Raw genomic sequence first — 10,879 nt, 5'->3', positions numbered from 1 at the left:
TTGAAATAGTCTAACAAAACACATGCATACTTTTTTGTAGCTTAAAACCTTTTGGTTATGTGTCCCCCGAACATCTTCAGAGCTACTTTTTCTCCGGTAAGCTACGGGCGATTTCTCAGAGCAGGAGGCTCGTTTACAGTAGTGACACCGTCACATCAGAGCTACAGATGGTCAGCGTTTCACACAACTTCATGTCCAAAAACCCAAACTATCACTTTAATGTGGGACTTAAAGCTTAGATCTGAATCTCAGATCACACTAAGACTTGTAACCTCATTTAATTCACAGTTAAATTCCCCAGATTATTAATCAACATTTCTCTTTTTGTTCTAAGGCCAACAAGCAGGATTTCAGTTTTATCATTGTTTAACTTTAAAACTGTTGTGTGTGCATTTTCATAGGATATCATGCAAATCATTGTATGAGGACATGTTGTCATTTCAAATCTCAATAGTCCAAGTAGACAAAACCTTTACACCATGCGTGTAGCTCAATGTAGAGTCACCAAAACAAACAATGCAATGTGTGAAATTTGGGATGAGCCAATTGATCTCCCTGAGCATTTCCATTTTTCCATCTTTTCATTCATACTTTAATGAGTCAAGTTTGGTCCTCCATACAGCAGCTCTCAGGAGAATGATATAACTACTGTATGACTACTGCTGGTAAAGTATGGTGCTGCTGAAATCTTGTTGAGGGAAATTAGCCTTCAGATGACAATAAAATATGAATATAATACTTTCTTTATTACTTTTTTCCCATTTAATTTATGTATCGCCTTTTATTATTTTCACTTTTATTTTGATAATTGTTGATTTATTAAAGAGTTGGGTTTGGTCCTGAATAAAGCAGTTCTCAGGAGAATCAGATGAGACTGTAGTTCTTCCAAAATTTTTATGACAACCCACTGAAAACATCCTCTTGACATTTTCCAATGAAACTACCATCCCTAAAGACTCCCATTGTGAATGAGCTGTTAGACCTCCTCTCTCTTACAAAAACTGAAAATCAAAGTGTTGCTGTTGTTATATAAAATCCATTTGGTACCTGAATGACAGCAGCCCTCCAGGAGGAGATGTGAGGAGGAGAAGTGCGATCACACACTTTATCATCTTCAACAGCTTCTAATGTTACATCTTTATCAGCAGTGGTGAACAACCACCCATCTGAGTAGCACAATCAGGTGGTCAGAACTGCTGAATCACCAGATGAAATAAAAAGCGTTGCGCTGGAACTGGAAGTAAGAAGGGCGAGTGTGTATAGATGTGACGGTGTGCGTATGTTCATCCCACTCTCTCTGTCTCTCTCTCTCCCCCCATTATTTAGCACTATTGTACCTCAAGGAGTCATTAAGCTCTCATAAGCTATCCCATAATGCCCTGCTGCTGAGACAGTCCCAATTCACAGAATGACATCAGAGGCAGGGCTGGAAATAAGGCATGTGTGCCTGTTTGTGTGGATGCCGCCTTGTGCTCGGGTCGACTCACATATGAACGTCTGTATGTGTGTGTTAAGTTGTGTGTATATGCATGTGTGCGTGTGTGTGTCAGTCTGACGTCAATACTCCTCCAATCCATATTTAACTGCAAAGCCAGGAAGGCTCATAGCACCTTGTAGGTGTCTTATCTCAGTGTATTTATAGACTAGAGAACTAAACTAGGTGCCAGTGTGACAGGTGAAGTGTGTCTTTCCCTCTCAAGTTTGAACGGAGGAGGAGGGCCATGCTGCAAATGAGAGTTTATTTCTGGAATACAGCTGAATGGAAATCTGTTCTGATAGAATTGGGGGGTTTTGCCACAGCTTCAGAGGGGAGATACGGAAGAATTTCAGGAAGGAGGCATCAAAGAATGATGAGAAAATTGCTATAATGATGCATCTTCACATATTAAGATAAACCTCTGCAGCCTTTTACCCCAGTTATAAAAACAACTATTGCTGAAGGAGCCTGGATAAGAGTCCACACCTTACACAAAAGACATCACAAAGAGATATTTCCTGTGCTAATGTAATGGAATTTAAAGGAGAAGTGTGTAAGATGTAGGGGGATTTGGTGGCACAAGCTGTAAAGTGCAGATTGCAACCAGCTAAAACTTCTCCCAGCTAGAATTCCTTCAGTGTTTATTGTTCAGGAGGTTTTTACCAGGAGCCCAATTATCCATAGAGGTCTCTTCCTCTCCGAAACAAACAGTAAGGGTGATTAGAACTGGTGAAAACCAACCCAGTCTCACTCTGAAGTCGTTGAATACCGGCACTTGGTTAGAGACTTCCAGCATCAGACACTGATGGAAAAAATCCTTTCACAATGGCATTATACACGGCCAGTGGTTGTTATTGTTAAATGCCTTCTTGTGGCATCAGGGAGAAACACGATGGGACAACAATGAAAGTGAAGGCCACGAAAGTCTGAGTAGGGTGGGCAGGAGTCCGCTTTTCACTTCCTGCAAGATTGTAAAGCCAAACCCCGTTCTTTTTTCCAAAACCCAAACACGTGCCTTTGTTGTTTAAACCCAATCACATGCATGTGCTGGCTAAATGTAACCGTGTGCATTCATTGTTGAAGTTAAAAAACATGTCGATTTGTAGTGTTGTATCAACGTAGTGCATTTATTTTGAAAGAGACTGTTTACAAACTGTACATTTCCTATGAAAACAGACAATGCATGTAACAGGCTGAAGTTGACACGGCGTCCCAGAACATCAACAACCAATGCACCCAGGGTACCTTGCACGTCATATCTCGATGTGGAAAGTCCTAGACCAAGCGTCAATATAAACCGAGGTCGGAGTGAGAATGTGTTGTCAAAACACAGAATAAAGCAGTTTCATGTTACAAATCAGTGTATCTCACCTGCTAACATGTGCTTACCTATTTTCTCTATTAACTTTGATCTAGATGTATTTGAGGTTATTACCAGGAGCTAAATTCTCCGAAGAGGTCTCTTGCTTCCATATCAAGCTGACCCGGTGATTAAAACTGGTAAAAACACTGAATGAAGCAATTTCACATTACAAATCAGTGTATCTCCGTTGCTGTTCAGCTCGTCAGAGACAGGCTGTTAGCCTGACACCTGCCAACATGTGCTCATCTTTTTTGCTTTAACTTAAAGCTATAGTTGGTAATGTTGGAGAGCTAGCAAGATTTGAAAGCGGCACCTCCTCTAAGCTCCACTCCCTCCTCCCCCTCCCGTCAGTGCTCCATCCAAAGCCACGGCTCCACAAACTTGAATGCGCGTCCTGCAGTAGAAGTCAGCAGGGCAGAGGAGAGCCGAGTAAAATAACAAATCCCCCCTAAACAAACAAATAATTACCTGTCTAACAGAAAGACAGCAACCTCTGCATCACTTTTCAGGCCCTTCAGCTCCCTCAGTTGTCTCCACCGTTCAAAAGCTGCACCGATGTTGACGTCTGGTTTGTCCTCTCGCTTTATCCAAAGCCTTTTTCGTCGCAGCCTTTTCTGCCTCCGACTTTCTTTTCTCAGCCTGTTTAGCGGGGCGAGCCGTTACAAGTAACGCTGGAAGTGATACTTTTGGCTGCATTTTCTCTGCCATTGTTCAGCAAACTCCTGCTAACTCAGTATTTCTGCTGAGGAGTGTGCTAAATATTTCCGGTAATGGTGACACGTGATGAGTGCACGCAGAGAGGAGGGAGGGAGGGACAGAGGGGGGGCTCGGGCAGAACGAGACATGAAGGCATCTGATTGGTTCTTTCCATTCGCACCGAATGGCAGGGATCGGTCAGAGTTTTTACAGGCCTGCAGCTGCCACAGAGGTCGGATTTTTTTCATGCCTTTTTTCTGAACACATTATGTACTGACTACTCTCAGGGTGGAAGCACCATTTCACCCAGTATAACAAGAAGTGTTTCTGAACAGGATTACCAACTATAACTTTAAGATCCAGATGTTTGTGAGGTTTTTACCAGAAGCTGAATAATCCCCAGAGGTCTCCTTCTCTCCTAAACAAACGGAACCAGTGATTTAAAAATGCTAAAAAGACTGAATAAAATAGTTTCACGTTACAAATCAGTGTAACTCCGGTGGTGCTCATTGGAGAGGGGCTTCTACCTACAGTACAGTGGCCGACATGACAATGCAAATGGCCCAATATAGAGCCAGTGTTTGGTTTGTCCATTCTGGGCTGCTGTAGAAACATGGTGGTGCAACATGGTGATCTCAATAAACCAGGACCCATTCTCTATATAGGGTATTAAGATATAAGATACGGTGAATGTATACTAAAGAAAGCACACTTATATATTATATTCCATTTCTGCCAATATATCCCCCTAACACACACTGGACCACCAGAGAGCACAAAAATGTGAAATGTCTGTAACCCAAAAAAGAAACATCAGGTGGATGTGATGATGCACAAGTTATGTCAGAATGTCCTTGTGTCTCAGCTGGGAGACCTCCTCCTATTGGTTTTGCTATTTCTGTTTCTCTGTCCTCCTACATGTTAGAGTGGTGACAACTGTGTGTTACCGCTGTATCGGGGAGGTCTCCTTTTATTGTGCAATATTCATTCATGTAGTAACTGAGAGTTTCAATTTGTTCTCATAATTGAGTGACACATGCCAGTCAATTAGCTGCCCCGGGAAAGCAGCACAGGGGGTGGAGCCATGTTTGTTTTGTTTTTTTGGGGGGGTGGGGTCCAGTTTGCGTGTATAATTACTTTAAGATCTACTGTAACCATGAGCCTCAGCCACTACTGCTGTGAGGAAGAAGCCAGCCAGAATGAATCTGACCTGTTTCAAATTCAGGAGGCACTGCATAATTCTTTCAACACTGACCAAGAACTGGAGCATGAAATGATTTAAAATGCAAACTCTATTAATTATTAACAGGACTCTATAAAATCAAGCTTCAACCTGCCATAAGGGCAGGCAACAGAATTTTAAGCTGAGTGACTGAATGTTTTTACGGCAATGCTCCTCAGGAGTTATGGTCACTTTTCATGCATGCAGGCAGCACACTTATAACTTTGACTTTCAGTCAATAAGTCTGATTTTTTTTTCCCAAGACAGCTCATATGTCATACTGATGATTTAGCAAGGAAAGCTTCATGTTCATCCCAGCCTTTCAAAGGGCTCCAACTGCTCTGACTCCATTAGTGTCTCTGCAGAAAGAAATCTAATATACAAGGACTGCTTCCATAACCTACCCCTCATCGATACTGTTGGAGGGGTCTTCAATGTGGGTCCAGCCAAGGTCCCCTAAGCTGAGAGAGAAACAGAGCACGGGGGGTGTTTGTCTTCAACTGCTAACATTTAACTTTCAAATGATGTTACTGATGTGCACAGTAGATACAATTATAAGATCTTTCACAGCTGTTATCCAACTGTTTTTTCTTTCATAGTGATGTTCAGGAGGAACTCTATGCTGTGATATTCTGCTACCGTTCTCCCATCTATTTGTACACCATATTACCACACAAGATTGCACCATGGTTACAGTTTTCATGTGTACCGACCAGGTGTGAATAGTATCATTGCTGACGCTGCCTGTGTTTAGCCCACCAGCAACTACATGTCTTCACTCTGTGACATCAGCTCAGTTACTCCTATTTGCCAATAGGTTTAAATACGATACGATACGATACAATGTACTTTATTGTCCCCGAAGGGAAATTTGTCTTTGACTTAAGTGCTGTGCACATTGCCTGCTTCCATAAAAATTGACAAACAATAAAAACACATAACTACACAATATATACAACAATACATCATCATTCAGCATCCCTCTTGCATTAAATGGCACATAATTGGCTACCAAGTTCCAAAGATACTTTACAACAAAAGATAATGCATTACAAACTGCGACAGTGATACAAAATATCACACTTCCAGTCACCTGAGTGGGCATGGTCGCCTTTCTCTCGTATACCCCCCACTTCATTTGGAAGTGCAGTAAAAATTGTGTGGATGGATGAAATCAGAGTCAAAACAATACTACACTATATACATTACAAATTCAATGTTTGTTCCTTATATTCCCACTTGTTTTCATCTGCTAGCTTAATGTCTGATACCAACCTAGTGTAAGATCACATCAGTTGTTACCAGATTTTGTGAGAGTGTGTTGCTATAACAGAGACATATGGACATATGTCTCAAATGAAGTTAATTTTCTCCTGATTTGTCCGTCCGAAAAAATGTCATTTCAAAATCAGGATGTTTCCAAGGTTTGAGATTTGAGAAAAATAGGTCTGATATTTACTAAAGTAGCTATGTGGCAAAGGGAATAGGCAGAGGTCATAAACTGCACTGACGTTCACAGGCGAAACCCACGTGACACAGATACAGACCTGGGCCCTGACAGTTAATCTGGAAAAGACTAAAATTATGGTCTTCAGAAACAACCCAGGTGTCAGGGAAACCCAGTCAGTTCCCTACCAGGCTCTGCTGACATAGAACACACACACACAGCTACACGTATTTGGGACACAAATGACCTCAACAAGGAAATTTCAATCTGGCCGTTAATGATCTGAGAGACAAGGGAAGGAGAGCATTCTATGCTATAAGAAAGTCTTCAAACATTGATATACCTGTTGGAATCTGATTTGAAATATTCTAATCTATAATCGAACCGACACAGGTGGTGAAGTGTGGGGTCATCTTGTAAATCAAGACTTTGAGTATACTCTTGCAAATCTCAGTGTGTAAGACTTCAGTTGGGTGTTTGTCCCACAGGAACACCCCCAACAATGGATGCTGAGCTGAACTCGGCCAATTCCCCCTTTTAATCAGGATACAAAAAAGAGCAATCAAATTTTACAAACATCTGAAAACAAGTGACCCCAATTCCTACCATTATAAGGCTCCCCATTGCCAAGAGGAGAACATAAAGAGGAGTCCTCTCAGCCAGCTGTCCTGAGGCTCACCTCCTCTAATAGCACATGGCCTCAGGGCAACCCTCACACAATCCAGCCCAGCCAAGTTATAGCTAAAGAAAAAGACAGCTACCTCAACCATTTGTCATCTGCCACGAAACCCCAAACAAACTTCAGTGCTATTTGGCCCTACACAGATAATACAAGATGGCAAACTATCTGACTGCTGTGACAGATCAGAAACTGAGAAAGACACTGACTACAGATTCAGTAATCACAGCCAGGCCATGGAGACTGGCAGACACAGGCAGATCTGGCTGCCTTCAGAAGACAGGCTGTGTCAGCTCTGTTGTCAGAGGCAGGTGGAGACAGAGCAACATGTCCTGCTACCATGTAGCACATATGAATACAAATTTCTTTACAAAAATTAAATGTTAAGTCCAAGATTTTGATACACTCTCTGACCAATATGACTAATATGTATTATCTACTTGGAGAAAATACTGTCAGGGCCATAAATGCAGCAAAATATCTCAGTGCATGTCACAGCCTGAGAGACAACCAACACATCAACACATAACAGCTGTGGTTCATCTCCTCACAGCTCACACTCTGCCTTTTTATTCATTCCTTCACCTAACATTTTTTTCTTTAAAATGAATGTCTGTGATTTTGTATCAATACATTGTTGTTAATTGTTTCTTTAATAATTTTATTAACCATTATATTCCATCCTAAATTGTAATTGTGCTTTGGCAACACATATGAAATGTCATGCCAATAAAGCTTATTGAATTGACTGCAGGAAATGAATCTAACATGGGCCATCTTGGTTTACCAGCAGTCTCTACTAGTTCACATCACTATTATGGACGGCTGCAGCAAAGTGATTAAACATTAGCAAGATCACATGATTGCACAAGGATTCATGGGTAACACTTAGCCTGTCATTTATGTTGTATATTGTAAATAAAATGCCTTTTTTTATATTTGTAGGCCGATTTATCTTTGTATATGTTAGATTCACATTAATGTGTATTTTCAGACATATTGTAATTTTTGGAAAAATAAAAGTATAGCTTAAATTATCATACAGTAACTAACTCTGAGGACCTCCTGGGGGTCATGAACCCGCTGTTAAAGACTTAGGCTCTATTGGATCAACAAACAACTGGATAATGCTGCCAGGTTTGGGACATAACCACCTTTGGCAACATCTGCTGACACAGAATCAACCATAACTGAATAGTGAAGGCTTCAAAAAGAAAATATTTTGCAGGGGAACTGTGTTGGATTGCATCAGCTTGTGCAGGTTTGTGGTGAGAACTCCCTGTCTTTTGTATCATTAATGAACTCCATGCAGACATCAGACTCTGTTGGCTATATTTCCTTTGGTGTCTTTGGTTATTATAAACGCCATCAAACTGCTTCCTGCATTAACACTGGATATTTGGATACGGTGCACAACAGAATCACCCAGTGAATGAACTTCAACCCACTTTGCAGAGCTGACACACATTTGAAACCGTGGGAGTAAATGTTTCATTGTGTTACATTTGGGTGTGTTTTTTTCATAATTATTGGAGTGTGTACATGTTTTGTTGGATTTAAATAGAAAGTGTATGGATTGGTCAGCAGAGAGGGAAAAAAAGAAACAAATGAAAGGACATAGTGATTCATATTAATGTACTATGCATCATTTCTGAGCAAACAATGACTGAATGATACTCTAATGCAGTTTACTGAAACTTGCCTCATTACATTTGCATGATCTGAAGCACTCCCAGACATTTAAAAGCCCTGATCTATAAAAGGCTTATCATCACCAACGTCACACTGTGGCTCAACCACATGGCACAGAGGAAATGTGCAGATGACATAATGAATGATGCAGTTTGGTGTTTTTGAATATTTGATCAGTGTCAGGGGAAGATGTAAGCATTGCATAATTGAACATGTTTTATAAAAAGAAAGTGTAAATGCTCAAATGTGGTCAAGTCCATTTTGGTGCTGACGTTACAGGCATCAATATTCTCTTTGGTGAGAGAGATAAATAATGCACGAAAGCTTGAAAACATACTGTGCTGTTTTAGGCAGAGTGCTGTGGTAGTAGGAGATGGAGTGCTTTCTTCTTTCACACATTAACAATGTTGGTCCAAATTGTTCCATCAGTTGAAATCCAATCTGTGTCTCTGCAGTAGACATTATGTTGAGGGATCACATTGTGCGTGGACTGTGGGTAGAAATCTCAAATTACCGTAAGATGTGCTTCAGCAATACCAAATCCAGTGAGCTGGTCAATTCTTCAAGTTATTTGAAGTGTTTGAAGTCAGACAATAAAGGTGCAATTTGTGTCTTAGAGAAGAGGATGACAGGAGTCTGTTTTTCACAAACTAGCAGTGTGGCATTGTTCTGGCAGGAAGTCACACACCTTTAAATTTTCCTGTAATAATGCAACTTAAATCTAATGTGACATTCCTCAAATGAACAAGACAAGCTGTTAATTTGGGCACTGATGGATTACTAAACCCAATGATTTATAGGCCTTAAAAACTCAGTTTGAAGTCACTGTTATTAACATTTCATTTTGGAAAGTCCTATGGGCTCAGTCAAAAATGAGGAAATTGTGATTACATTTTTTGCCACTGATTTTTAAATTTCTCCCTCCACTCAAAAATATTTTTTCTTATTATTCCCTCACTTACTGTACATGCCTGAGTTTACAGTATGATTTGTGTGACTTCAACACTTGAAGGCTGTTTTCACGTTCAGCTGCTAAAAGTCGAAAGTTCTTTGTGATCACTTTAAATCTCAGTTTAAAGGCCCAGACACACCAGACCAATGTCAAAGAACTAGCTGTAGGAGCCAAAATGTGCATTTAACCTCTGTTGTTTATTATTTGTTAGGCTGCGCACGTTATTTTGGTCACTTTAACTTCCGGTGGTAATTTCACATTATTTCACATTATTTTACCTGTTCATTCACTGGCATGACGGTTTCGTTAGACAAATAGGGTGAGTGTTGGCTCCGATATTTTCTGTTGACTGTAACCTTTATTTGCTTTAGTTTGTCAGATGTTTGTTTAATAAATCATCATAAAAACGCAACATTGGACTTAATATGCATTCTTTGAATGCGTCACAGTAACGAGCCAGACTCAGCCTCTTAGCAGCTTTATAACTGATAGTAGCCGCTACACTAGGGTGACCATATTTTGATTTCCAAAAAAGAGGACACTCGGCCAGCCACGACATAGCCTACTTAAATGATACTCACAGTTTACTCAAAGATGCCTTATAATTTTAAAGTTTATATGCATGGATAGAATATTCAGTTATATTACAAAATAATATCTCTCAAAGACAGAAATTCAGATAGGCCCCAATAGGGACACATACACACACTAGAGTGTGGCGATCCGAGCCCGACGGTACCCGACGGGTCGGGCCGGGTTTGGTCAAAAATGTAGCTATAAATTGTATTTGGGCTCGGGTCGGATTCGGNCACACACACACACACACACACACACACACACGGAAAACCGGACATTATCATCAGTTTATAAAAACCCCCGGACGCCCCGGGCGGGACGTGAAAAGTGGACATGTCCGGGCAAAAGAGGACGTTTGGTCAGCCTACGCTACACTAGCTGTGACGAAAGCCAACTGTTGCGTTGCCTCAAGACTTAAGGTCAAGACTTGAGACCTTACTTTGACTCTGGCTCAAAGACTTTAGACTTTACTTGAACTTGTGCCCAAAGACTTGAGACTTAAATTGGACTCTAGCTCAGAGACTTTAGACTGGACTTTGACTCTCACTAAAAGACTTGAGACTTGACATGGACTTGTGAATAAAGACTTGAGACATGACTTGGACTTGTGAATAAAGACTTGAGACATGACTTGGACTTGTGACCAAAGATTTTAGACATGCCTTTGACTCTTACTCAAAGACTTGTAACATGACTTGGACTTGTAAAAAAAAAGACTTGTGAGTGTCGGCACTGACAGTTCAATCAGATTGTGGTGTGTTATGCCGATAGCAGT

The 10,879-nt window shown here is 40.7% G+C and overlaps 1 long non-coding RNA gene across 1 annotated transcript in view; it reads left to right on the top strand.

The window, feature by feature from the left end:
• Positions 1-10,879, top strand: part of LOC126390157 (uncharacterized) — a 698,278-nt gene that overhangs the window by 393,596 nt on the left and 293,803 nt on the right. The window lies entirely within an intron of this gene.

Source organism: Epinephelus moara, chromosome 5, assembly GCF_006386435.1.
Source record: "Epinephelus moara isolate mb chromosome 5, YSFRI_EMoa_1.0, whole genome shotgun sequence".
NCBI lineage: Eukaryota > Metazoa > Chordata > Actinopteri > Perciformes > Serranidae > Epinephelus > Epinephelus moara.
Note: the sequence above shows the minus strand (reverse complement) of the source record. Positions and strands in the feature narration are given on the sequence as shown.